Below are 27,433 nucleotides of genomic sequence, written 5' to 3' on the forward strand. Positions count from 1 at the left end.
ACACAGCAGCACCTACTGGTGACAGGCGGTACTGCAATGTACACAATGCTGATAGCTGCACAGGTAAGCTCACAGTTTCAGCCTAGGCAGCACAGCAACACCTGCAGCACATCAGGCGGTGGCTTAAATCAGGCGGTGGTGCACATCTGGGACTCGCGCACATCAGGCGGTGCTTGAACGAGGGCCCGCACATCGCCGCTTGCGGCTTTAATTTCTATTTATTCTGTTTACCTCCACTGCAGATTTCTAAATATATTCCTAAAACAGCAGTTATCTCCATTAGGCATTGAGCACTGATACTGGAAAGCTCTCCAGCATGACAAATATTCTGCATGAGGGAAACTCATCCCAACACGAACAAGCTGCTTCACAAATCCAACCCGTAGTATTGAAGAGTGCTGAAATGTGTCATCACAGATAAATTTCAAGTCCATAAGCCTATATTTGGCGAGATTCTCTCTGATCGTTATCATCTCCTGATCCCCCCTCACAGTATTTTACGCTATTATGCAATCAGAGACAGTGTGACACAAACAGAATGACTAAGTAGAGGGAGACTGTGGCGACATGCATGCGTGTGTGTATGTGTGCGTGCACGGATATGAGCAAGGGAACGTTACAGAGGGGTAAAAAGATATGCCAAGTGTGGAATAATGGTTTGGCATGTGTGAAAATGAACACAGTGATTGGGATTAATGACCTTATGGGAGCCTAAAGTGGGCATAATGAGCTGGAAAAGGCATATTCTAGATAAACCCGCTGGAATGGTAATGGAACAAACTGCTGGAGTCAGGGCCCAGTGTTGGGAGATGTCGATGTTAGATTTAGACCTGATGGATTTCATTTCTGCATACCTTAGGGTGATGTAGTTCTTTGATGCTCTTTACAGCCACCTTTCCTGGTACTCTTTAGCAGCCTAAGTGTTATGATTATGGGTATCAATCATCAGTAGAGTTGAATACAGACTCTAAGTAGAATTTTCTACCTCACTAAGCCTAATATTTGTAGCTGTACACAAAATCATTTTTTATCATTGATGAGCTGTAACAAAATCAGTACAATTTATGACAGACCGAATTGTACTTCTTGTTCCTTTCTCTTTCCCAAACCTTTCTGCTTAAAGTGTCATTCATATTCCGTTTAGCTTGGCAAATGCAGTATCTTTTGTGTATGTTTTCATTAACATCACAAATAAGTAATATGCATAATATGTACTTTATATCAGATCAAAATTACAACAAACAGCATTTGGTTATCTAGAATCAACCACAGTCTCTTGTATGAAACGGTCTGTGATTACCTCTGTGAGCTCTGTTGGCTCTCAACAAAAAATACATCAGATGTATCAACAAAATGCTAACACTCAAACCCCGTTTCACCTTCAATATCCAGTCAAAAAAAAGTATTTGGGTTTATGGTTATTTGTTATAAGGTTCGAAAGTTTCCATTTGAGGGTAAGATCATGGCCAATTTTTAATATTATTTATTTAATTTATTATTTACTTATTTTTTGTCTTATTGTTGGTTTTGTAAAACTTATATATAATTTGTTGATTTGTGGTGAGCAAAGAAATACTGAAGATATAAAAAAGTTGAAAGAAAACAAAGATCATGGACAATTTCAGACGGTAAATGGTGTTTTTTGTTACCAAATGGTGCGTTTGATTCCCTAACCACTGTCATGAACTTACAAAAAGACAGTTTAATGTAATAATCAGACTGTAATATGGCCCATAAATACAAGACTACTAACTACTTCATTTTTTGAAAAGTACTTTTTGAAGACAAATTTTGTTTTTAAAAATCTATTATTTTCCCATTTTAAACAAAATGGTGTTTTCAGCATGATTTAAATTAAAGTATTGCACTTAAACTTAATTCAAATGTAATTATATGTGTAAGTGGAGCACTAGTTGTACAGGCATTTACCATTAATACCATTAAAATTAAAGAGACTTTCAGCTTAATGGTACAAAGGCTTTCAGTTGGAAGGCAGCTCTCAGGGTTCCCACTCTTTTCCAGAGATCATTTTCCAGGACATTTCCAGGACATTTTCATTGATGATCAAGCTGGTATGACGGTCTAAATTTAGTTCCTAATTTAGTTCCTAAATAGTCTAATATGTTCCTCTCAGTGGAAGTCTACATTGAAAGACATGTAGTCTATGGCTATCAATGGAATCATCTCTTACATACTTAAAAATTATGGCAAATTGATGATAGAATAATGCAACCACAGATGTACAGCACTTCACTTTATTAGTGCAACCAAGTAACAATGATGGGCAAAATCTCAGCTTTCTCTTTTCACAAAAAATATAAAATGAGCTAAGAAAAAAACATAAGAGCCTGCAAAGGAATCAGGAAGCTGCCTTCCTGAAATAATTAAATAATAATAATGATCAGTGGATCAGTGCTTTAATGACCTAAATAGATCTGAATGACAAAAATGGCCACAAATGTTTCTCAACTCCACTCAGACTCAAAATATACCTGCTTCATCATGATATTCATCCTGCTAAGTGGTCGATATAAAACAAAGCAAATGTCACGTTTTTTTATTTGAGTTACCGTAAACTCTGAAAAAATCTACCGGTGTAAAGACGCACTCTGTATTTGAAGATCTCTCAGAGATTTAAAAAAATGTAAACTGTCTTCCTGCATGGCGATGTCTATTATGATCAGCGATGTCTACAACGTGGAGTTTCTGTGCAGCTGTTTCGCTCTTTTTGTTCCGTTTGTTTTCACAATCGGGAGTTTGCACTCCTGCTAGCTAGAGCAGGGGTTCTCAATGTTTTTGGAGCCAGGGACCCCTTACAGGTGAGAAAATTGTCCAAGGCCCCCCCATAATTGTAACACAGATTAAGCACATTAGTGATGTGTCATGATCAAAAGCTGCGGCTCTGAGAGTCGATGCTTTATAGTGAATCAGAAGAGCTAGCTCACATCGAGAGAGAGCCGGCTCCCAGTTTTTTCCTTTCGCTGCTTACCTCTCTCAGTGTTCAGCCCCAGCTCTGCTCACAGCAGAACTTTGTTTTGATTGGTCAGCATGGCGGCCATGCGGCCAATCCCATGTATAGGATACAGGTGATGGAGGGGAGGCTGTGTCTCGTGGCTTCATCTGTTCCTTCAGAGAGAGTCTTCTCAAAGACCGGGCAAGTACTCACTGAGAGGAGGAATCTGATCAGCCCATCCAAGCAGAGGCATCTGATTTTTCTCAATGCCAACCTGAGGACATTAATAATGTTTGGTCCAGTTTGGTTCTTTTTGCTTGAGTTTGGTTCTGGTTCTGGTCCTGTTTGCTCGAGTTAAATTCTGGTTCTGTTTGCTTGAGTTTGGTTCTGGTTCCGGTTCTGTTTGCTTGAGTTTGGTTCTGGTTCTGTTCTGGTTCGGTTCTGGTAAGGTTCTGGTTCGGTTCTGTTCTGGTTCTGTTCCGGTTCGGTTCTGGTAAGGTTCTGGTTCGGGTCTGGTTCGGTTCTGGTTGCTCTAGTTTAATTCTGGTTATGTTTGCTTGAGTTTGGTTCTGGTTCGGTTCGGTTCTGGTACGGTTCTGTTCTGGTTCTGTTCTTGTTCTGTTCTGGTTTGGTTCTGGTTCGGTTCAGGTTCGGTTCTGGTTTGGTTCTGGTTCGGTTCAGGTTCGGTTCTGTTCTGGTTCTGTTCCGGTTCGGTTCTGGTACGGTTCTGGTTCGGGTCTGGTTCGGTTCTGGTTGGGTTTGCTGGGGTTTAGTTCTGGTTCTGTTTGCTTGAGTTTGGTTCTGGTTCCGGTTCCGTTTGCTTGAGTTTGGTTCTGGTTCGGTTCAGTTCTGGTTCGGTTCTGGTACGGTTCTGGTTCGGTTCTGGTCCTAATCCTAATCATAACCCTAATCCTAACCCTAACCCTAATCCTAACCCTAACCCTAATCCTAACCCTAATCCTAACCCTAACCCTAATCCTAATCCTAACCCTAATCCTAACCCTAACCCTAACCCTAACCCTAATCCTAATCCTAACCCTAATCCTAATCCTAACCCTAATCCTAACCCTAACCATAACCCTAACCCTAATCCTAACCCTAACCCTAATCCTAACCCTAACCCTAATCCTAACCCTAACCCTAATCCTAATCCTAACCCTAACCCTAATCCTAACCCTAACCCTAATCCTAATCCTAACCCTAATCCTAACCCTAACCCTAATCCTAACCCTAATCCTAATCATAACCCTAATCCTAACCCTAACCCTAATCATAACCCTAACCCTAATCCTAACCCTAATCCTAACCCTAATCCTAACCCTAACCCTAACCCTAACCCTAATCCTAACCCTAACCCTAACCCTAACCCTAATCACAACCCTAACCCTAACCCTAATCCTAACCCTAACCCTAATCATAACCCTAACCCTAATCCTAACCCTAATCCTAACCCTAACCCTAATCCTAACCCTAACCCTAACCCTAACCCTAACCCTAATCCTAACCCTAACTCTAACCCTAATCCTAACCCTAACCCTAACCCTAATCCTAACCCTAACCCTAATCCTAACTCTAACCCTAACCCTAACCCTAATCCTAACCCTAATCCTAACCCTAATCCTAACCCTAACCCTAATCCTAACCCTAACCCTAATCCTAACCCTAACCCTAACCATAACCCTAACCCAATCCTAACCCTAACCTAACCCTAACCCTAATCCTAACCCACAACCCAAGAAAGTTGTGAGGCACAGACACCCAAGCTCTCTACCCGACTCCACTGGTCACACTATAACTTAAATATAGGACTCTTTGAATCAAAAGAGCACTCTACAAGGTTAATGTACCATAACACTAGACAATATACTCCTGTTTTCTGTGAATGCATGATTATGAAGTGAAGGAGAAAAGATGTGAAAAAAGTTACGCAGTGTCGCTGTCTTTTCCAGCACAGCGTGCACTCAACTTTCAATGAATGGGGATGTGTTTTGTTAATAGGGTCAGGTCGCACGCAGCCATGTTGGAATAATTTTCCAGGACTATATGTGATTTTCCAGGACATTTTACCCTTTCTCCCATTTTCCAGGTGTTTTCCAGTACTGGAAAACTGGTCAACTGTTTTCCAGGTTTTCCAGGACGCGTGGGAACCCTGAGCTCTGATGATGGGTATATCATATGTTAATCAGTAACATACTCACACGCTCACCAGTTTCTTGGAAGTATACTCGAAGGACCATGGCTAGATGCAAAATGTATGTACTGGTTGCTTATCATGCAACTTGTTAAGAAAGTGAAATGAGTTCAAGTCTGCATTTTCAGAGTTCTAAAAGGTGGAATGTAGTTTTCTGGATTTGTTGCCATGCTTTAAAATCCTGTCAAACTAGTTCGGTGAGAAATATTTGTAAGGTCTTCCTCTGCAGCTGCCCCTCGGCTTCTTTTCACCCTCTTCTACAGAGTTTGGACTTTTCTTTGAGGCATCTTCTTCCCTTCTTGCTCCCGGCCCTGGGGACAGATGTCTCTGACTGTCAGTCACACAGGGAGTTTCAGTCAGGTTTAAGTTAGCTGGAGGAGGAAGCAGAAGAGCGAGAGAGTGAGGAAGGGTTTACAACTGGCCCTGTGGGTGGATCACCTGCTCTGATGGGGCGGTGGGGGCTACATGAGAAATAGAGTGGATTGAAGAGAGGAGTGAAATGAAGGGTTAGAAAGATTGAAATCAAGCAAAGGGGAGGGGGCTTTGGTGAACATGTGTCATGCACAGCTGCTGTCCTGATGCCTGCTGGTATTGCTTCAGGCTTTTGGACTGCGGACACAATAGTGTGAAGGGGGTGTAGGGAGGAGAGAAGGAAACGAATCCTTGATTTTGATGTTCAAACCAGACTGAGCAGGAGTCCACTGTTTATTGTTTCTTCCTACAGTGTTTATAATAAATTCCACTACATGGTGAGGGGCTTTTATTAGGAAAGGAATAGCTCAAGCGCAGGAACATTGCTAAAAACAACTGATGCAGTGTTCTTTGTTACCTAAACAATATGGCTCTGGTTAACAAGACCTCTGAGAAGTACTTCATTTATAGAGGAATTAGTGCACTGGAATTATTTCTGAATTTCCACTATTTCTGATCAGCACTGTTTGTAGACGTTGATTAAACATCTGTGCTTACACTTGATTTCACCGGGAAACCTGCTTCTCTCTCAAGAGCCATTGCACATTCAAACACAAACATTTAATGGGATTTTTGAGAGGCATCTTGTACATAACGCAAATTACCAACAAAACAATTTAAAGGGAGTTTGGGAGAGAACTTGGGATTCAGGGCATGACAGTAAGTCACTAAACACTGTCAGCCAATGCAGCTCTTGCAGACAGCATCACCCATCAGGTATCAATCAACTATGCCAGCAACCAGGGGTCTTATATATTTGTAGTCAGAGCTGGGAAGCCAAAGTAACAGATCATGACTTGTGCTGTTCTCTTTTCGCTTTTTTTGAGGTGAATGTTTAAAACTGCACCATATCTCTGAACCTCCTTGTTCACATCAAGTAGCCCATAATGAGATGTTTCTGTGGCATTGTATGAAAAATACATAACGTTCAAATTAAGTCATTGTGTAAACAGAATTTAAACCAGAGCATGAAAATAGCTTAATAAATACTAACTGCAGTAACTGCTTCTGTCTTTCACCTTCAAATAAACAATCTGTCAAAGTTGTGAGACAAAAATGTGTTTTCTAAAACCCTGATGTCACCGTATTTTAGCAAGTTGAAATTGGTTAAAATTAGGTATTGGATGTTTAGACTTGATCTTACCGTGTTTTTAAAGGTACAGTGAGTAGTATTTAGGGAATTTAATAGAATGGACATGGTAGCAATGGAATATGATATTCATAAGTATGTTTAAGTTAGTGTACAATCACCAGAATACAAAAATGATTTTGTTTGTGTTAACATAGAATGAGCCTTTTCAATTTACATAGGAGCCGACTTACTCTCACAGAGGCCACCATCTTGCAACGCCATTTTTCTACCATATCTCAAAATGAATAAACTTGTAACATACACATTTTCGTATTGAGTGACTGGCTGCGCAAAATTCACTGCTTGGAAGATGAAGAAGAGTGTTTTTTGTGAGCGATGGAAATTGTATTGATAGACCTTTTTGATGGTAAAATCTTGACAAGTCTTATTTATGATCTTATCTACTTGCAAACGTGGAGGCCTTGCTAATGTCCATAAAATACTTGAATTGCAGGGCAGTGTGCACACACAGGAGTGAAGAAGAAAGGAGCTGGGGATTCCCAAATTAAAATGTTACAATGATTGCACACAATATTCCAAATGTAAAACATATCTTTATTTTTCTGAAATGGAAGTAAAACTACTGATGCATCAGAGACAGGCTGATTCACTTATATTTTATTGCATCGGTTGTATATACTTACAGAAAAAGAGAGAAAAAGACTTTACATCTTATGAACAAGATTCCAAAAAACCATCAGGCCCTCATTCCTGAATCACACATATCTTCCAAACGTCCCATCGGACTAATAGTCTATGATAACTTTTACTCTTTGAAGGTCCGTCAGCATTATGGCTCCACTGGGACCTCGCATGTGGATTTATGGGTCCAGGTTAGTGAGTTGTAAAGGAGATGACTCTGGGAATGAGTGCAGAGCTGTTTAGGTAAAGCTTCAGTTGCTCTCCCAAAGGTCCTTTTGGTCATCATACTTGCCCCCCAGGGACCATGACTCAGTTCAGTGCTCCCATGCTCCCGTCACACACTCATTGTGTCACCACTGGGAGAGCGCACACACATGAAAACCAGACTCCTGCTCATATGTGATTTTCCTTTACATCCTGGTGTGTTCTCATCACTCTTGTGTTTGCATCATGTTGGTTAGCGACTCGTTGGGTTGTGTATGTGTGTGCACATATGAGTAGTTATGTGCTAATGTGCCATATGTCATACACTGTTGGTAAATGGCCCTAACAGCTCTCCAGGGCCTGGTTCCACTCTGACAGAGAAACGAGCATCCTGACCGTGAGGATAAACCGATAGTTCTACAGATGGATATTCACACTCAGGGTGATGAATTGGCTTTATGACCTACAGCTAAACCTACAGTGACATGGAGGCTTCTAGAGTCAACACTGGGTGGAGAGGGTTTTGTCTCTTTCACATTGCTACGATACCTTCACATATACACCTTAAACACTGCAACAACTTTGGTTGTGATAAAGTGAAGCCAATGCATAGAAAAGTGAAAGATCCCAACCGTTCGACTTAACATTGTGCAAAACAAAGGTAAATGGTGCCACATTCTGTTTACATTGATACTCAGTACAATAGTTATAGCTGTCTTTGATGATGAACGCCACCATACATGCAGTAAAATGTTAAATAAAAAACAATGTAGTACTAAGAAAAATGCTTGTCGTCATGTCTACACAAAGAATCGTTCAGGGGGCTCCCTTGGCCTAGCGGTCCAAGCATGTGCCCCATATACAGAGGCTGTAGCCCTCGTTGCAGAGGTTGCAGGCTCGATTCCAGCCTTCACTGCATGTCCTCCCCCAGTCTCTACTCCCCACATTTCCTGTCTCTCTTCAGCGATCCTGTCCATTAAAGGCGAAAATGCCAAAAAACATCTCTCTGGATCAAAATGTTTTATGAGTTAAATGAACTAAAGTTTTAAGTGTTAACCCAAGGTCGGTTGATTTCTATTCACAGATTCCGTGTGGAAATGATTAATCTGTTGTCACAGGGCTGAATTTTGGTATTAGAAGTGTAGCAGTATTGTCTTTTGATATATCATCAGGCATTATCTTACCACAAACAAAACATTCTGTGTAGAGGTCAAAAGAACGGCACTGTTCGCCTAGCGGTTTAAGCACATGGCCCGTGTGTAGAGGCTATAGTCCTTATCGCAGTGGTGGCTGGTTCAACTCTAGGCCTCAACAGTTTTCTGCATGTCTTCCCCCACTTTCCTCTCCCCACATTTGCTGTCTCTCTAAAACTGTCCCATCAAATAAAGGTGAAGACGCCCCCAAATTTTACTTTGGCTTTACAAATGTCATAAGCAATGTCAGGAAAGTGTCAAAAGCATAAATTACCAGTTTAATTGCTGCGTTATAAAATAAATGAGTTAGTTGGTAAAGTAACTTAAGCCCTACTTCTTTTTGCTTCAATGCTCTTAGTCTTGCACCCTTCCTCTTGTCTCACCGTTATTTTGCTAATTGGTTCTCAGAAAGCAGCAGACCCAACAGTTGATATAGGAAGCATGTCTTTAACACCATAATTGGACTCAGTTTGTTTAGTCCTCCCTCTCTTACAGATTGTGGAGCTGGCAATGATTTAAAATCAAGCCTTGGCTGTTTGGATGGAGTGGCAGCTCCATGTTTGCAGCATTGTTCATTCTGGCAACTAGCTCAGTAGAGGCATTTTGTTCGGACAGATGTTGTTAGAAATATTCATCTTGCGGAAATTCTTTTGGCTTCAACTCACCATGATATTCTTGTTCTTTACCTGAAGGAGGGTAAATAATACTAGGGTTATCAAGACTGTAAGATTATCAGCCTTGGTGTGTGGATGTTGACGCTGGCACAACCTTGCTGCCCAGTTGGATGACAAACCTTATTTAATTATTATACATGAAAGTAACAAGATACATTACTAGCTACAGCAAATAGTCATGCAGTTAGAGTAACACATGAATCCAAACACTAGTCATAAAGATTGATTCTGTGCAAGAAATGAGGAAATGGAATGGGATCTTATTTAAATTCTAATCAATTCTAATAATGAAACAGCCTTTTTTAAAGTTAATTTTTTGGGCATTTTTGCATCATGGGACAGCTGAAGAGAGACAGGAAATGTGGGGAGTAGAGAGCGGGGGAAGACTTGCAAACAGAGCCTTTTTTTTTTGTCAGATGATAGCCAATGGTTTCAGAGGTTGAGGTTTGAAAGATCATATAAACTTAGGTTGAATCTATTCTAATCTAAGCAGAGGTCAAAAGTTAAAAGCAAAAACACCTTTGGTTGATTAGACTGATCTGAATTTATAGTTTCCTGGTGTTTCTTTTTGGTTAATTGAAAATGTAATGATCAGAAACAGAGTTCTTGCCTCGCTTAGTCTAAATGCATTTGTGCTTTTTTTCCACATTAGTGTCTGAGTTTGTACACAGGCATGAACTGTTCTGGGACATAAACCTTTCACAAACGCTTTGTTCTGAGTCCATGTTACATTTTGCTGTACTATCAACAGTCTGTCCTGACGATTAGCCACACTTTCAAATACTGCCTCTGGTGTATTATTTCTGTCAAACTCTATCCCTATGCACTGAGCCATGCATAAATGGTTGTGCAGACTGAAACATATGACGTCCAACTTGTTCTATCGGGAATGGATGAATAGAATAAAAAACATATGTGTTGTAGGACTGGAACTCTTCTTAAGTCAGTGCAGTTTTTGTTTCCCAACCTAGGCCTCATTAAAAATGTTCTTTGATTTATAAAAGAAACCTATAAAACCACAGTGTCTGTTTATGTCGGTAGTTTGAGTTAGTTTCACAGAGAAAAAATATCCAACCATTAAATATGCTTCTACTGAAGTATGTAACAACATTGAGAGTTTTCTTCCCATGCTTTTCTCTTCTGTCCAGCCAGAGTAAGTCTGAAAAACTGGTGAAGGAACTTTTGGTCTTTCAGATTGTGTAGCAATCTTGATCGAATGTATAAGTATAAATCAAAATAAAACAGCCATGCAGTTGCACATGGAATAAAAATAATGAATTTAATCATCTCTCTCTACTTTTTTTTTTCTCATAATCAAATTTAGAAGTCATATCATTGGTATGAACCAGTGTTATTCAAAAGCCACTTATCAAAGCGTATTTATAATGCCTGTTCTGTATGTCACATACAGCACAAATCTCTAAACTTGTCTGCCATGGAATAAAGCGAAACAGCTTATGAGTTTATTGGTGTAAAAAGCCTGATTATTATTTTTCCAAATGACAAGGAATTGGTATTCTTCTTAATTAAGATGTATAAGACATTTGGATTCCAACATATTTACACAAGCCACCATTTTTAAAATAACTCATGTGAGAAAATGCTCTGTGGAAGATGAATACATATGATTTACATTTCATGTGCAGATTTTTTCCTGCTGTACTTAACTAATCCAATTTTCATTTTTAGCTTTCTTCATTTGCATAAAGAACATTCTCTGTCATGAAGCAGCGAATGCAATAATGTCATCAGCCTTATTAATTCCCATAATAAACATGTTTATGATTCTATACTAGTCTGCCCTGGTTTACTGCAAGTACTATTCACATCCTAAAGCTTTGCAATGGGTACAAATTTTCACATTAATTTTTAATAGTTAGGAATTTACATTTATGAACTGGACTTGAGCACAACAGTTGCACTATAGTCCAGCAAGAGGCATATTTCCCTTCGCGTGTGGCAATAAAAGAAGATGGCTACAACATATTAAAAATTCAGGAATTTGTCATACTCATAAAAAAAATAAAAATAAAAATATGACCTCAGGTAATTTATTTATTGGAATCTCTTTTTTCATTTGTAACAGCCCTTGTCTCTATCCTCTTGATCCTGTTCTTGGTGTTTCCTGCTAAGGGCCTTTCCAAAACTGGACTGAACATTAAACCCTTTTCAAAACTGCCCCCTACACTCTCTCCCTACATGCTTCCACTCGATTTGCACACTTCCAAGGGGGTCCGCAATATTGAATGCCATCTAAAACCTCTGCATGTGGAGTGAGAGTCAGCACCCCCAACAGTGGGGTAATCATATTTCATGGTAGATGCTCCATAAATTACAGTTCCGTGTTGTTACCCACACAGACATAAACTGTTTTTCAAGCTGAAAATAACCCAAATCAAGATGACATGAGTTTAAAAATGTACAACATATGCAAGATCTAATTCACCTCTTTCTTGTCTTGAAAATGCATGTGTTTAATTTATTATGATGTGATTTGTATTTAAAAGCAATTACAAGAAGAAGCAAATTACAGACATAAGATTAGGAATACTGAAACAGTTATTTATGTAAACTGCTTATTATTTCTGTGACGTGTAACCATGGTTACATAGAGTACTTGTTTTTTGGGGATGGAGGGGAGTTTTTTCCAAAGCTTGTTGATTGAGTAGCAGTGGTACACAAGTAATTCATCAATAGTATGTTTTTTTTTTTTTCGCTTGCTTGACCTAAAAAATACCCCTGCTTAACTTGCAGACAAAATAAACTACCCAAAGCACCACCTATAAAGTAGCACAATTCCACAGACAAACCACAGACCTGGTAACCCTGCAACTTGGTGAAGGACGATCCATACAGGTGTTGGCGTGACTTCAAATGGAGGGCACTCTGTATTGGAGTTTAAGTGAGGGTGGGCTGGTTTGAGAAAGGGCCCAGTTGTGTCATTTCTGTCCTAATTAGCCCCACCCGTGTCTTGTTACCCCTTGATTGTCCACGCATATACCCCTGTGTCTCCCCTCTCTTTGCCAGTTAGTTGTGTTTCCTTGTGTCGACTCGTTCCAGCATCTTTCCTTAAGTTAAGACCATTGGCTTTTCTTTTGACTCTGCCTTTTTGCCTCCTCTCTTTTTTCATTGTTTACCTTTTCTGTGTTGCTTTGTACTGAACATTAAACTATGCCTGCTTTCACACTCATGTCCTAGTGTGAGTTCTGCATTTTTAGGGGCATCATTCTGCTTCCTTTGGTGATGTCAGAATCAACCTTCGGGGGAATATTGATCTTTTCTTAAAGTAAGGGGGAAGATTGAAGATCTATAATGGCAGATCAAAGTAAGAGCTTCCAAGATATTTAGAAACATTTTTTCCTATGCGCCTTCTTCACTTTGGCTTCTCTACCCTCATTTAAAGCCAAAAATCCACATATTTATCCATATATAACCTAAAAAGGAAAAGAAACCTGTGCCATAGATATCATGACTCATTTTTTTATACTTACTTTTTTAAAAATAATACGTTCTTTGATATGTTAGTAGGATGACTTACTTGAGGTTCAAGAGAGCTGAAACATTTCAAATGTGTTTATTTGGTTTTACACAAAGTATGAGGACCAGAGTTTATGAATTTATTTAAAAATGGATGTGAAGCGCAGTACAGCGGCATCACATTCATCAAACATTCTCACGCAGAGTGTGTTGACACATCTGATTGGATTTATTGTTGATGCACATCACCGAGTCATCAGGCAATACCTCTCAAACACACTGTGTTTGTCTTAGCTCCTCTGCTTGGTGTCATGTGCCCTTGGAGAGAAGACAGATTTCTGTCAGACCCAACCTTACTCTGTGCTTGATCTCCACACTCACACACACACTCAATCCACAACCAGAGTGGAGCAGTTAGGAAAATGGCGTTTACTCTGTGTGTGTTTGGGGGAAGAGAGTGAAAACCAGTGTGTGTTTGTGACCCACTTTCCCACAGCGAGAGAGGTAGAGCTGTAAAAGTTTTCCCCTGTTCATTCCCTTGCTCTTCCTCCTCTCACTCTCTTCGCTGGCATCCTGAGGATGCTGCCGTGTCCATGGCAACGCTGCAGTAGTGAGTAAGGAAGACGATGTTGCCTCTTCATCTTTTTCTCTATCTTCATTTCCCCCACACTTTTTCAGCTAAAGGCTGTGTCACGGATCTACATCTAGATGTTGTCTTTGTAATGACAAAGATCCGTATCTTGTGATTTATTTAGCATGGCTGCATTAGGGAGTTCTTTCAGCAGTGAGTGACTAATTTCAACTAATTTGCATCAAATCACTTTTTCATACAGTTTCTGTCGGGTTGCTATTTAAAAGGCCAAGGGCACGACTTTATTTGCACACACAGGTTGTTCAGGAGACATCCACATTGTAAGAGAGTGTTGAGTGAGTGTTGTTTTGGTGTAAAAGCAGCCTCTAGAAAAGGATCCAGGGACTTTGGGGATGCTGTCCCGAGCATGCTGTTGATGTTAAAGTATCCTGTTGTTGTGCTATTGACTCTCTTTTCAGCCCATTCTTGATTCCTAGATAACACCTCCTCTGGTCCTGCTCTCAGCTTTGCTTCCTGTGTGTGTGTGTGTGTGTGTGTGTGTGTGTGTGTGTGTGTGTGTGTGTGTGTGTGTGTGTGTGTGTGTGTGTGTGTGTGTGTGTGTGTGTGTGTGTGTGTGAGTGTGTGAGTGTGTGAGTGTGTCCCACAGCCCCTGCCCGGCATTTTCAAGCTGAGGACTCCTGGCAAAGACAGAAGGGCTTTTGGGACCTGCAGCCATATGAATTTTTCATTCACTTCCCTCCGCCATCACTCTCCCTCTCTCTCTCTCTTTCATTGACAAGTATCGTCTCTCACTCGTGTTTGCGATAGCACACCTGCTACCCCTACGAGCAGGGAGAGTCAACACAAAAGCGTGCACAGAGAAACACACACACACACACACACACACGCACACTTGCGCAAACACAGCATGTTGCCTGCAGACAGAGTAAACAGCTCCTAGACAACAGTGCCCAGTTTTCTACTCTCCACTGTTGTTGTTTTTTTCTTTCTTTTGCTCCGTCCTCTCCGTCTTCTTTGGGTCCCTGAGGCTGGGCATGTGGGGAGAAAGAGGGCAGAGGAATGCAGAGGGATTCTTTCTGCAGGAGCAAATACTCAAAGGAGTTACACACATTCATACACCACAGAGTAGAGTAAAGAGGAGCACTCAGCAGCACTGCGTCAACAAACATGCTTCCTATTTTAGCCAATACGCACAATCCTCCTCCCTTTGCAAAAGTCTTGTGATGACTTTATGCTCACTGGATGGGGAGGGTGTGACAGATATTTGTGACAGAGTGAGAGAGACATCTTCTTTTTCTCACTACTTTTCCTACCTTACTTTCACATTTCTTCATTTTTCTTCAGGGGTCGTTCAGACCTGTTATCAACACGCCTCCTGGGCGATCCTATCACAAGTAGACAGGTCTAAGCACGGACGTTCACGGTTTGCATTATCACGCATCTCCAAATGCGTCTTCAGTGACCACATGCGATTACATCTCACCTTCCCACTCTGTATGCAAATAGCCGGAGAGCTCCATTCACTCTCATTAGCCTTTAAACAACATCACATTTTAAAAGATTAAAAGTAAAATGAAAAATTTGGGATGCAGACTCAGAGCACAGGCTCTTGCACGGAGAGGGGGATGGCTGTACTTGTATGTGAAGTGGGTTGGAAGATGAGTGGATGATCACACAGTGAAGGGATGAAGTGATATACAAACTTTGATCATGAAGCCTGATGTTCTCTACAGCTCTGTGGACTATCAGTGAAATATAAAAACTGCAGCGCCAATAGTGGGAGATGTTCTCTTCTGATGATCAGTTAATGTTACAGAGAGGCAGACTAGGAATATCTCCATAGTTTATCCCTGACATCATCGTGGTTGAAAACAGCTGGGTCAATGCAATGATAATACAGTGACATGATGAATGTGATTCAACGACAAAGAATGGCATGAGAGAGGTCATGGACTGAGAATGGCGAATGGCATAGACTGTGTTATTTGTTATATCTTCTTATATACCTTTTGAAAGAAACAACCCAGACTGTAAGGTGCAAACCTTGACCTGAGAAAGGTCAGCAGTATACAGGTCAAAGTATGTGGTCAACAACTAATGTAACTCAGCTTTTCACAATGGACGAGGGCATTTATTTTATATTCTGTAAAGAGTGTGTTTGCTGCAGAATGAAAATTCATACAGAAGTGAAAAGGACACATGGACACTGAACTTAAACATTATAAAGACATACAAAGTATGACAATATGGAGAGTAAACACATTTGAAAGGTTGAATATGGAAGGGCTGACATTCCCAGGATGTATATGAATGCCAGCTTTAAACAAGATACATGCTACATGCTCCCTAGAAATGCAGTACGTACTGAATACTGCATTTGAAGGTAGTGTGTAGTGTGACTGTTCTGTTGGATCTGTTTTGCTGTATGCTGGGTCAGGTGTCACTGGATTTTCAGTTTCGGTAAGCAGAAGTGAACAACAGCCAAGCTGATATCAAAACTGCTTCCACTTACATCAACTTATGATTTAAAAAGTTAAGAAGTGGTATGGAATTTAAAGGTGTCATATTACGCTCTTTTTCATCAAAACATATTGGTCTAAGAGGTCCCCAAAACATTTCTTTAAAGTTTATGCTCAAAAAAACACTTTGAAATCAGATTTTCGCATGCCTGTAAACACCTCTTTTTCAGCCCTGCTCAGAACAGGCTGTTTTCTGTGCCTGTGCCTTTAAATGAGAATGAGCTCTCTGACCACACCCCCTCAGGAAGTGGATGTGCCCTAGGCTCTCAAGCACGTTGATCTAATGTTTACATGTTAACTCTGAATCTGATCCAGAATCTGATCCTGACGGAGAGGCGCTTGCAGCAGGACCTTTCTGAACGATTGGTCACAGATTTTGTGTTTTTTATTGTTTTATTTGTCAGTATGTTGACGTGTGTCTTGGTACACGGCTACAAACATGTAGCTATGTGGCTATGCTAACTAGCGCTAGCACTTTTCCATGAAAAATAAAAATCATCCACTAGATCTTTATTAAGACAGCCTACAACTAGCATGCCTCCCTCCTAAGCTCCTTGTTAGCACACGTGTGCAGGTAATGAAAAACGGAGGAGGAGTTAAGTTGTATTTTATACAGTCTATGGGCTGAACAAGCTCCGAGCTCTGACTTCCGTTACAGACGGGATGTCGTTGTGACGTATGAAAAACACTGAAAACTGAAACGGCTCGTTTCAGCACACATTTACAGAAAGGTGGAAAAATCAAAACAGGGGCAGAATTGATTTTTTTTCATCTTCCGGGGGGTTTGTAGACATGCCAGGGACACATATTTCAGGTCGAGAACCATTAAAAAGTCGATTTTGCATGATATGTCACCTTTAAGAATTTTCCCTGACATGAAAAGTTACCTGTTAGATGGTTTCGCCACTGGAAGTTAAAAGACTCATCACTTCACAATACATGCAATGGACCGTTAAACATCTGATACAACTCCAACACAGTAGGTGGCGGTAATGCACCTAAAAACCGAGTAGCCCTGTGCCTTGTGGGAAACCGTATACAAGGGAGACTGGTTCTCTTTTGAACTCCTACACTTTGCTCTTGTTCACATACTAACAAAAATACTGAATTTTTTGCTAAATCCGTATGTACTGCTAGTATACTTAGCGGTTTGAAAACATCGATAGTTTGCCATTTGCTTTCTCTCTGTCCCTGGTTTGTTTTGTTAGCATCATGTTACAGTTAATAGCAAAGCATATAAGCAGGGTAAAGCAAACACTAAGTCATGTTTCCAGTCTATTTTACTGAAATGCAAGTTCAGGTCCTTTCATTCATAGTGTTTGTGATGTCAATGCTCATATCATCTGGTCATAACTGTACAATATTTCAATTTATTCTTTTTATGTATACTGTGTTAATCGGACTCACCTGTCTTAAAGCTATTTGATACAGTAGATTAGTTAGTCTTTTTATTCCTTCTCTCGAGGATAAAGCTGAAATCCACCTTATTTGGTTTTTAGAAGGTGCTGCACTAAATTTGTTTCCAGGACACATTGTTCGGGCAGGCTGAGGGTCTGTTTCCTTGCGCCCCTCAATCTGATCCCTTCCTTACGTCTTAGCTCCATCAAACGCAATTTGATAGGGAAGTAGGGACATTTTCCAAAAAGGAAGCCCTGCCCCACAGTGTCGGTCTGTAGCCACATCAGGTACAGATAATGCAATAGACTTCTGTCTTGTACAAATGTTAGGTAACCCCTCATTTAAAATAAGTTATGAACCCTTCGGTGTCAGTGTCATTCACTTTTGCTTCTACCACGGAAGGCTGTCGGTGCCATCCCAGCACTACTCAAAGTGTCCTTGAGCAACACACTGAGGGGAAATCTGATTGAAAACTTTCAGTATTATGATGACAAAACAGGTGAGAAACATGACACACTTACAAAAGTAAAACAGCAGCAAGGTGAAGAGTCAAACAAAGTCTAAAGGTTCAAGTGTCAAATCTTACTGATGTATAAACATTTCTATAACAGTGAAACTGACGGAGATATTTACATATTACAGATGGATAAGGCAAGAGAAGCATACTTTAATGATCATTAAGTTTTCAGCAATAAAAGACAGAAGTATGTTTGTGCCAGAGATAGCTATTCCAGTTCAGTGAATGTCTCTTCTGCATGTGTGGTTGTGTTATACAGTCTGATTGAGGCAGCTAAGAAAGGCCTCCTGTATATTTATTTGGAACGTGGGGAATGAATAAATCTGTTGCTGAAGTTGAAGCTGAAGTTTTTCTGATCTGCACAATAAGAAAGCACAGAGCTGTGCGAGTTTCTTGATTTCAGTGTTAAAAAACAGTTGCTTTGTGTAGTTACAACACTGCTTGATTAAATTATCAAGTGTGTGGTTGAGGTCCACCCATATCTTCCATGTAAGATACACCTGTGTCCTTGTTCTAACCTCCTAAGCTTGTCCTCCTCTCTCTGATCCTCGTGTCCTCCAGGTTTAATAAAGTGGAAGATCCTACGTCATGGCGAAAGGAGGCAGTTTGCCATTATAATGAGAACGCACTCTAAGTTTGCTTCTGCAGAGAAGGAAGGTAAGGCTCTTCTTCCATTAAAGTTTTTTGGCTTGATATATCATGAAATAGTTCTATTCTTAGAGTTAATCTTGGTGTCTGCTTTGTAACTCAAGAAGAAGTCAGCGATTGTCATCCTAGGACCTTCTTTTGTTCAAAGCCAGACTATGCCGCCACATTCAAAATGAAGAAGCATGCAAATATTTAGAATCCAATCTAAGCCCAGATGCTTAGATAGAATGGACAGACAGCAGAGTAAACAAAAAGTAAAGAGTAAAGGTTTTCACTTCTGTCATCTACTTTATGCATCACTTCTGTATCCATGCACACAAAGCAGAGAAACAATGACGCTGCGAGACAACCTGACATGTCCTTTTCATGGGCTCCAAAATAAAGCTGTCAAGTGGCGGCAGCATAGCTGAGCCATTGAACCCGGACAGATCAGAAAGCAGTTGTACCCTGGAGGCCATGACATTTAAGATTCCAGCTCTTGAGACATTTAAGATCTGAGAAGGAGACATATTGTATATGACATGGCAGCTCTCAGCTTCAGGTGATGTCAGGCATGCAGAGATGTTTGTGTGTTATGACTGTGGACTGGGTTTGTTTGTCGGGTGCCTCTGCTCGACAGGGGCTCCTCTGTTTCTTGGATCTTAAAGTGAAAATGGTTTGCCTCCACATGATGCTTACACTCTTTGAAGAGACAGAAGATTCCCTTGATCAATTATTGATCAAAGTCATTACAAAGCACTGCGAGAAACATCATGCGTGTGTAGTGATTTGTGGTGTCTGGGTGTATTGGAGTCTTTCTGTTTGCTCACTCTCAGTTTTTAACTTTCTTTCCATTTATTTTTTCACCAAACAGAAAGTGAAATAAAAAATGGTGGTAAAATGAAAGTGAAAGTGAATGAAAGCAAAGACACTCATATCTACCTGCGTTTCTAACCAAAATTGATACTTTCTTAAATATTTTAAGGTTATCTCAAATGCAGAAAAAGAGTTTGCTGAGACATTTTTGGGAGATTAAAACACTTCTAACTTTCTCTCCTTCCTTATTTTTCAACAATATTTACTGGTGTGTACAACTTTACACCTAATGTCAGAATGAATTGGATAAATAATCCTTACATGCATTTAGATTTTAAGTTTTGAGCTAAACATCCATTACTAGTTACTTATGTCTTCTTGCACTGGAAAACAGCAAGGATCTCACTCATGTATTCATCAGCTAACACTTTTTGGCCAAGGTCAAGCAGCAACATGAAGCCTTAGAAAATATAACCATTGTTAAAGTGCAAAAAGCTGCAATTCTTCTAGTATCCACTTGTGGCTTGCTCCAAAAGCCAAAAAAATCATTACAGTTCATTTTTCTAAAGACTATCAACCACATGTGGATTTCAGTTTGCTTGTTTTGATTATTTAAACCCTTAGAGTTAAGTTGGTGTGGTTGTTCAAGGTGACAAGTGATCCTGTTAGACAACAACACAGCTGACTCAGTCACTGAACTTAAGCTCTCCACCAAGTTTGTGCCGACACAGCCCTAGTCAATATGTTGCAAAATGATCTTTGTAATATGTTGCATTACATTAAGATATGTGATTATATGAAGAGTACAAAAGGCCCCTAAAAGGGCAAGGTGCAGGACTCATGTATCTATTCACAGCACTTTGGTTTAGTTTCACTGAGATGAAATAATGTTAATAATTTAAGTCTTTAAATAAAACATACATAACTATAGAATAACTGAAACACTGTTAAAATGACACATTTAACATTTTAGTGCTTGACAGTTATAAGCAACTAAAACATTTTGAACTTGTTTTTCATACTTTATGCTTCCTTTTTGAAACATACAACAGTACTCTCCCATTTATACAAAGCTGTGGCCGGCACATCTCTTAACTTCTTTTCACTGCCGTCCAACATAACCGTCTGCCTTCCTCTGGTATCATGCTGCTGTCAACTTCTTCTTCAGTCAGTAAAATTCTGTTCACGTTCCCCTTATTCATTTCATTATGGCTCCTCAAGGAGTCATCAAGTTGTGGCGTGGTGAATCAAACTGGCAGAGAAATCTTTTCAGAGTGCCATATTTTTTCAATTAAATTATCAATATTTAGTGCCTGCGTATGGATTATTGTATCACACAAGTAAGGCTGATGCTGTAATGCTGTATTGATATTTTGTCCCACCCCTAACCAGTAATACGGCTTCTTGTTTGGTTAACGCAACTCACTGGTCATCCAAGAATTCTCATCTTTGGTGGGTGAAATTCTAGTATTATCATATTGGTATTTTTGTACCAAGTTCTGCACTCGCCACACCTAATGTGTGAACTTGTTCCATGTTCATTGCACATTTAATGCTTGATGGCCAGTGCATGGGAGTCGGGATTATTGTTGATTCTCCCCGGAGAGATGACAGCAGACGATGTTGGCAAGAAGAATGTTTATCAAAGGTTGGGCGGTACATGTCGGCCACCTGCTGCTATCTCACAGGAGAGAGCGGTGGGGCAGTGTCAAATCAGCTGTTCGACAGTCTCCTCCAGCTTTTTAGTTTGATTATTAAACAGCTGCCACAAGTACAACCTCACTCTGTGGGAAACTTGAAGGCACCCTCCTCCAAATATGGTCACTCCCGGCTCCAGAAAACCAACATGGTTGGAGGCCAATTGCCAAACTCAAGGCTTTATTTACATGGACAAGAAACTAATGTGTGACACCAGTTTGCATGATTATATATATGTGTTGGACCCCAGGAAGAATAGCTGATGCTTATGCTGGTGCTAATGGGGATCCTGATAAAGAAATAAATAGTGTGACTCTAATATTTATAAAATCTATGAGGTCCACTAACACAGACTTTGTCACAAACCCTGTGACCTTATAGTGTTTTTTTTCTTCAGATATAAGACATTCTGATGAGTTACTTTGAATCCAGAGCTGAATTAGAACACGCTCATTCAGCTCAGTAAATCACAACAGGTGCTGTCATACTGTTGAAGGATTTCTCTTATAAGTGACTGTGGAACAAACCCAGGATCTGTAAATCACATTCTGCTCTTCTGTCTCTCTGATGTTCAGCTAATTTGTAGAAACAGCTAGGAGAAAAATTATAACACATTTCTTTAGAAGTTTCATGTAAAACGTATTTTTGCTACACAAGGGGAAGTTCAATACAAGCCTGTTTTCTCAATAGAATTAAAATATATATAATGACATGTCTATCTATGATCGTTCTCTCTCTCTCTTATTCTCCACTATCCTTCTTTCCAACCCAGACTCGGCTGAGGCAGATGGCTGTCTAACACAAGTCTGTTTTTTCCCCACCGCTGTAACTAGCTAAATACTGCGAAGTGCAATGCTCATGGTGGATTAAGGTGGGGTAAGGCTCAGTCTTATCCTATCTTGATGTTGGGTCTTTGTTAGTAATTTAACACAGAGTATGGCTTTGACCTGCTATGTTTGTAAAAGTGTCTTGAAATAACATTTGTTATGATTTGGCGCCATACAAATAAAGATTCATTGATTGATTGATAACTTGATCTTAATGAATACTTTAATCAGGAGCAGGTTGAAATGTAATCTTATTATTAGCTTTATTTGTTTATTTTATAACTCACTTGTTGTGATTATATTACGGCTCAACAATAAGGTTTGATAATGGTTAAAATCAATTATCTCAAATATTTCATATGAATCTTTTATTGCAAGGGGCACACACTTCTGTGGATGATGTCAGCTTCCAAGGGAAACTGACTTTAACTTTTAATGCAGTTACATATTCAGGAGGCTAGAGATGTCGTTTGAAGTCCCTCTTGCCTCCGTGATGCTAGGTATTTGTGCTATTTCTTGACTGAAATAAGACACCCTGTTTTAGGTTTTGATTTAAACATTTGCCAGTAGTTTGTTTCCTTCATAAACCAAAATCTCTTTACAAACCAAAGGGTGACACCACTGAGCCCATGTCCATGTTTTGCAGTCTATGGACTAGAACTGCGGTGGTGCTTGCAGTTGTACCAAGGCTGTCCTGAGCAGGCTTTTTGATAATGATAGGATAACTATGATATATGGTAAGAAGCATATTTTCATTTACAAAGAATTGTGTATTTGGGTTTGTAGCCAGTTTCACTTATTATCATATGTATTAGTTATTTACATGCCTATATATACAGCCCCCTAGGGCCCTAGATGTTGGGTCTGATTTGTAGTTGAATGAGAACTGATGGCAAACCTCTGTCTCACATCAGAACTTTGTTTTTTTTTCTACACTCTGAACATCTTAGCTACACAGTCTCACTGTTTCGAGAAGCCGCTGCACTAAAATAACTGAATATTTCTGCTTCGTTTTTTTCTATCACACTGTTGCTTGGTACTGAATGCACACTGCGAGGAATGATATGACCTCAAATGACAGGGAAAAATGGAAAAAAAATATTACAGTGACTTTTATTATTTTACAGGACTTAACCACATTAGTTATTTTAACATACTTTCTATGGAAACATCTTAATCAGCCTTGACCTTTGTTCACCAGTGCAGCAATTTGCTTCATTCTTATTTAATGGAGCTCTGAAGTGGTCTGTTTGCTGCACATAATAAAATAAAAACATTCTGGCCTGAGCAGCTTCTTATTAGTAACTCCTTGTCTCTTCAATGATGATTGGCAGTTGTAAACTCACTCACCTGTTATATCTGACCACCATAAAAACAACTAACACCCAACGCAGCAAACAACACTCATTACAAGTATTAGATGTTATTAAGAGTGTCAGGGACTCATAATGACAATGGGAAGCAAGCGTGTGTAGAATGAAAGAAAACAAATCACCTACCAAAGATAACAGTGTTTAACAGCACTCTGTAATGCCATAATAGTGAAAGCAGTTTAAATATAACATAATAATGTAATTAGCATATAATGTAAGCACCTATAATTATTGTGAAGCTTTTTAATTGATTATAAAACATAAACTTAAAAAATGAAGGGCATTTTTGAAACCTCTAGAGGTAGTCAGGGTAAAAAAAAGCTCAAAGCTCTGCTTTAACCTCAATAAGGTTAAAAAAAGGTCTCATCCAGTGCATTAGTGAGGCACCAGCGCTGTTTGATTGAATTCACATCTGTCAGTGGATGTGTGTTTTGGACTCTGACTCAAGCTGAGTACTAATGGCCAATTTAGGCCAATTACAGCAGTAATTGCAGAGCTTTTGCCATTTGAGTGGATGAGGAGAGAAACCTGCTCTGATTGGCCGGCCAGGTAGTGAACACAGAGGGACGCAAAAAGAGTAATTTGGCTGATATCCACTTGTATTTAAGGGTCTGGCTTTGCATCAGAAGTCAAATTTGAATTATTTTCTAACCAAGAACAAAATAACAATTATTTAATTCAAGTAGTCTCAAAGTAATCAGAGACCTCTGTATGAGATTTAACAGTTAATGACATCAATCTAATAAGTTTAACTCACCCAAGGAGCCTTTGGTGTTCTTTACTTGTGAACTTTTGCTCATCAGTAACATTTCTCTCATTCTGCCATGTTTTCCACAGTGACTCTCTTCACTGTCAGCACTGTGATGGCTCCAGAAAGTATCTTCTCTGTTTTCTGCCCACATACAAGATGATCCCACCAGACTCACGCACACACACCCAAGAGACGAGTTGACATTCCCACCAAACCTGAGCACACAAATGCACCCACAAAGAACGCTCTACACAAAGGTATATACAGCTGTGCATTGTGAAACTGCATTCCTGTGCAAACACACAACAACAACAACGGTGCCACACTGAGTTAACATTAGCCAGAGGACCAAACATTCTTGAGATAGATATGCTTTTATTAGCCCTCAGCATGAGGCTGGATGAAGAGAGTACCTATTATGAAGATAGCGACAGTCCAGATGAATAATTAAACTTAAGGCATAAAGTTTGCATATCTCTCTATCTAGATTAATAAATTAGAGTCAAGAGAGCAGTGACTCTGTTTGTGATGTGTCAGAAGATAGTATGATGCCTGAAAGAGAACTGGAGTGCCAAATAACAGGAAAATATTTTAAAATTATGATTATGTTCTATTAAAAGCAGGCTTAGAAATAATGCTCCCATGCGGTTGAATGTCACATAGAACAAAACAATGGCCAACAGGGAAGCAAACTGACTGAAGAAGGAAGGACAACATAAGCAGCTATATGGCTCAATGGACATCACAAATGAAGGATACACTTGTTGATTTGAGTCAACAACAAATACCTGTCCTGTAAAACATGCCTCAATGAAACTGACAAGGACAGATGCTGAACAGAAATTGCTCCAACAGTGGATGTATCTGGTAGCGAAGCACCCAGCACGTTTCACTTGACAATCATGCCATTGTCCACTATGTTTGTTTACTCGGCAGTCAGGTTTGACCATGAGAAACTTTGTGAGATATCCAGTTTGGTTGTTGGTGAATGGAATCTGCTAGTGTGTGTTGTGTTGTGTTGACTGTATCATTTTACTCCACAAACTGTAGGAAAATAACTTTTAGATCTGTCATCATCTCTCATAATGTGCGAGGTCTCACACATGTTCAACACCTGATGAGATTTAAAAAGTCTTGTAGGCCAGGCTTTAGCTAGAAGTAAGCTGAAGTCCAATATGGCGACCACAATGTTTTGTTGTCATAATGCCTCTGTTGAAACCTATAGATGTTACCATTGACACTATGTTTAGCACAGTCCACAATGTGTTTTTTTATACGTTTTTGAATTACATGTTTTTGCGATCATTTTCAACTTGTTTATCTTTGTACAATGTTTTGTTTTTAGCCCTGAAGCATGTTGAGTTAACCTCTGTATGACATGCTACACAAATGAACCAGAATTGAACTCAAGACTCACTGGAAATGTGGAATACTTTTTGATATGTTTTTTTTTAATCCTAAGCTATAAGAATAACCACACATTCACGAGCTGATCTCCCAATCATTTTTGTTTCTGCCAACTTTATTGTAGTTTTCAGTCATAAATAAGCCGATTCTGTCCCACCAAATACATACATCCATTGCAAACATTATTGAATCAGGTTTAGATAGCGCATTTGTATGTGACTTTTGCCATGAGAAGAGTTGATGCATTTGTATCTACTGTGGCCAATGTGGAAATGACTCAAGTAAACCGCAGTGCACGTGTTCATGGTGACACTGAAATAGTCAGTGCAGCCAAGTGGACTATTGATGTCTTTTTAGGTCTCTTTTTGACAACAATGAAGTTCTCCCAAGAAAAAGTAGATAGTGCATGGACAACACTACTTTGAAAGAACGGACAATACTTTTGTATGTATATGTTTGGATTGTAATTTGACGTTACTAATGTCAGCCAGGGCTAATTTCTGCCCCAGACTTGTTTTTAAAGCCAGAATCATGGATTCACATAAATCATTGCCCTTGCTGACTTTATAGCACAACAAAGTTTCAGCAAATGTTCTATTTGTAAAATAATATATTTAATGGTGCATTATCCAATTGGACACATTGGTTTGAAAATGCATGGACCCGGGAGAAAAACAGCTAAATCAAGTCAGCAACAGTCTGTGTTTTGAGTTCAAATACTGCTCAGCTGGTGCTTTGTGAACCAGGTGACTCTTATATTATCTCAGTTTCCAGTTATTTCAGATCACATGACTAGCATTGCTTGATCTTGCAGATATCCACCCACATGATTTACCCCCCAAAAAATGCTTTTCTGAGAACCCATCTGCACATCACTGCATAAAATGAGCTTACAATTGTTCACTGTCAGCTCCCATGAACACATCTTGCCACTCTTCTCTGACCTCTTTCTTTTATGATGCATTTTTGTCCTCAGAATTGCTGCTGCTGTCAGGATGCTTTTTTGTTGTGCATTGTTTGTGCTGTTATACCCGCTAAACTCAGTCACTTTGCAAATACCCCAGTGTGAAAGCTGTTTGTCAGATGCTGGAACCGGCGTGTCTGTAATGATCATAGCATATTCAAAGCAAATTAAATCGCACGTCTCGCCCCATTCCAACATTTAGCTGAACAGCAAACTGAGCCTCTCGACTCTGTCCGCATGCCTTATGTCTTATTTACACATTACTCAGTCTGGGGAGGCGTGCTGTTTGTATAAAAAAAGGGAGGGGAGGGGGCTGAAACCATTTTTTTTCTTTTTCAGAGAAATTAGGAGAGAAGAAACTGGAGAGAAGGAAAGCCTCCAAGCTCAACAGACAACAGAATCTCCAGACTTATGATATGATCCCACCCTAAACTGGGATACTGTGTACCTCATTATTGTCAGCTGTGGCTTTGATTCTACACTACACTTTGGTTTCTTGACTGCAAAAAATATTTATTTGGAGCATCATAAATGCTAACAAACACTTTAACTGAATTAGTGTGTTGAGCTATCTTGACATGAGTTAATGGTTGATGTAAAGCATCTCTCAATGCAGAGGATTCTAATCAGATTTCCTTGAACAACCCCCCCTCTCCTCCATACCGTAGCCTTCAGTTAACCATCTGCTGGGAACAGGAGCACATGCTAGAAGATGTGTTAATGAACGCAGAGTTATATAACCTAGACCTGTGATGGTGGAGGGAAAGACAGAGAGGCAGCGTTCAGCAGCAGCCAGATCCACATCTCTTACTGAACACTGAAGAGATTATTTGTGCCTCCACTGCCCCCAAGTGGTTAGAGGTGGAACCCTCCCCCTTTTCTTTCACCACCTTTTCAAACATGACATGACAACAACTGCTTTGCCTTTTCTCCTTTTATAAAGAAAAACTCTAGAGACATAGGGGCTGATATATCTCGCGTGGCAGGCTGATATAGGGATGGTATTG

The 27,433-nt window shown here is 39.8% G+C and overlaps 1 protein-coding gene across 1 annotated transcript in view; it reads left to right on the forward strand.

Annotated features, from left to right (window-relative positions):
• Window positions 1–27,433, forward strand: part of col9a2 (procollagen, type IX, alpha 2) — a 191,754-nt gene that overhangs the window by 76,178 nt on the left and 88,143 nt on the right. The window contains exon 5 of the mRNA XM_034705240.1: window positions 18,525–18,620. The gene's annotated coding sequence lies outside the window, so the exon portion shown is untranslated. The remainder of the gene's footprint in view (window positions 1–18,524; window positions 18,621–27,433) is intronic.

This window comes from Notolabrus celidotus, chromosome 16, assembly GCF_009762535.1.
Source record: "Notolabrus celidotus isolate fNotCel1 chromosome 16, fNotCel1.pri, whole genome shotgun sequence".
In the NCBI taxonomy this organism is placed as follows: Eukaryota; Metazoa; Chordata; class Actinopteri; order Labriformes; family Labridae; genus Notolabrus; species Notolabrus celidotus.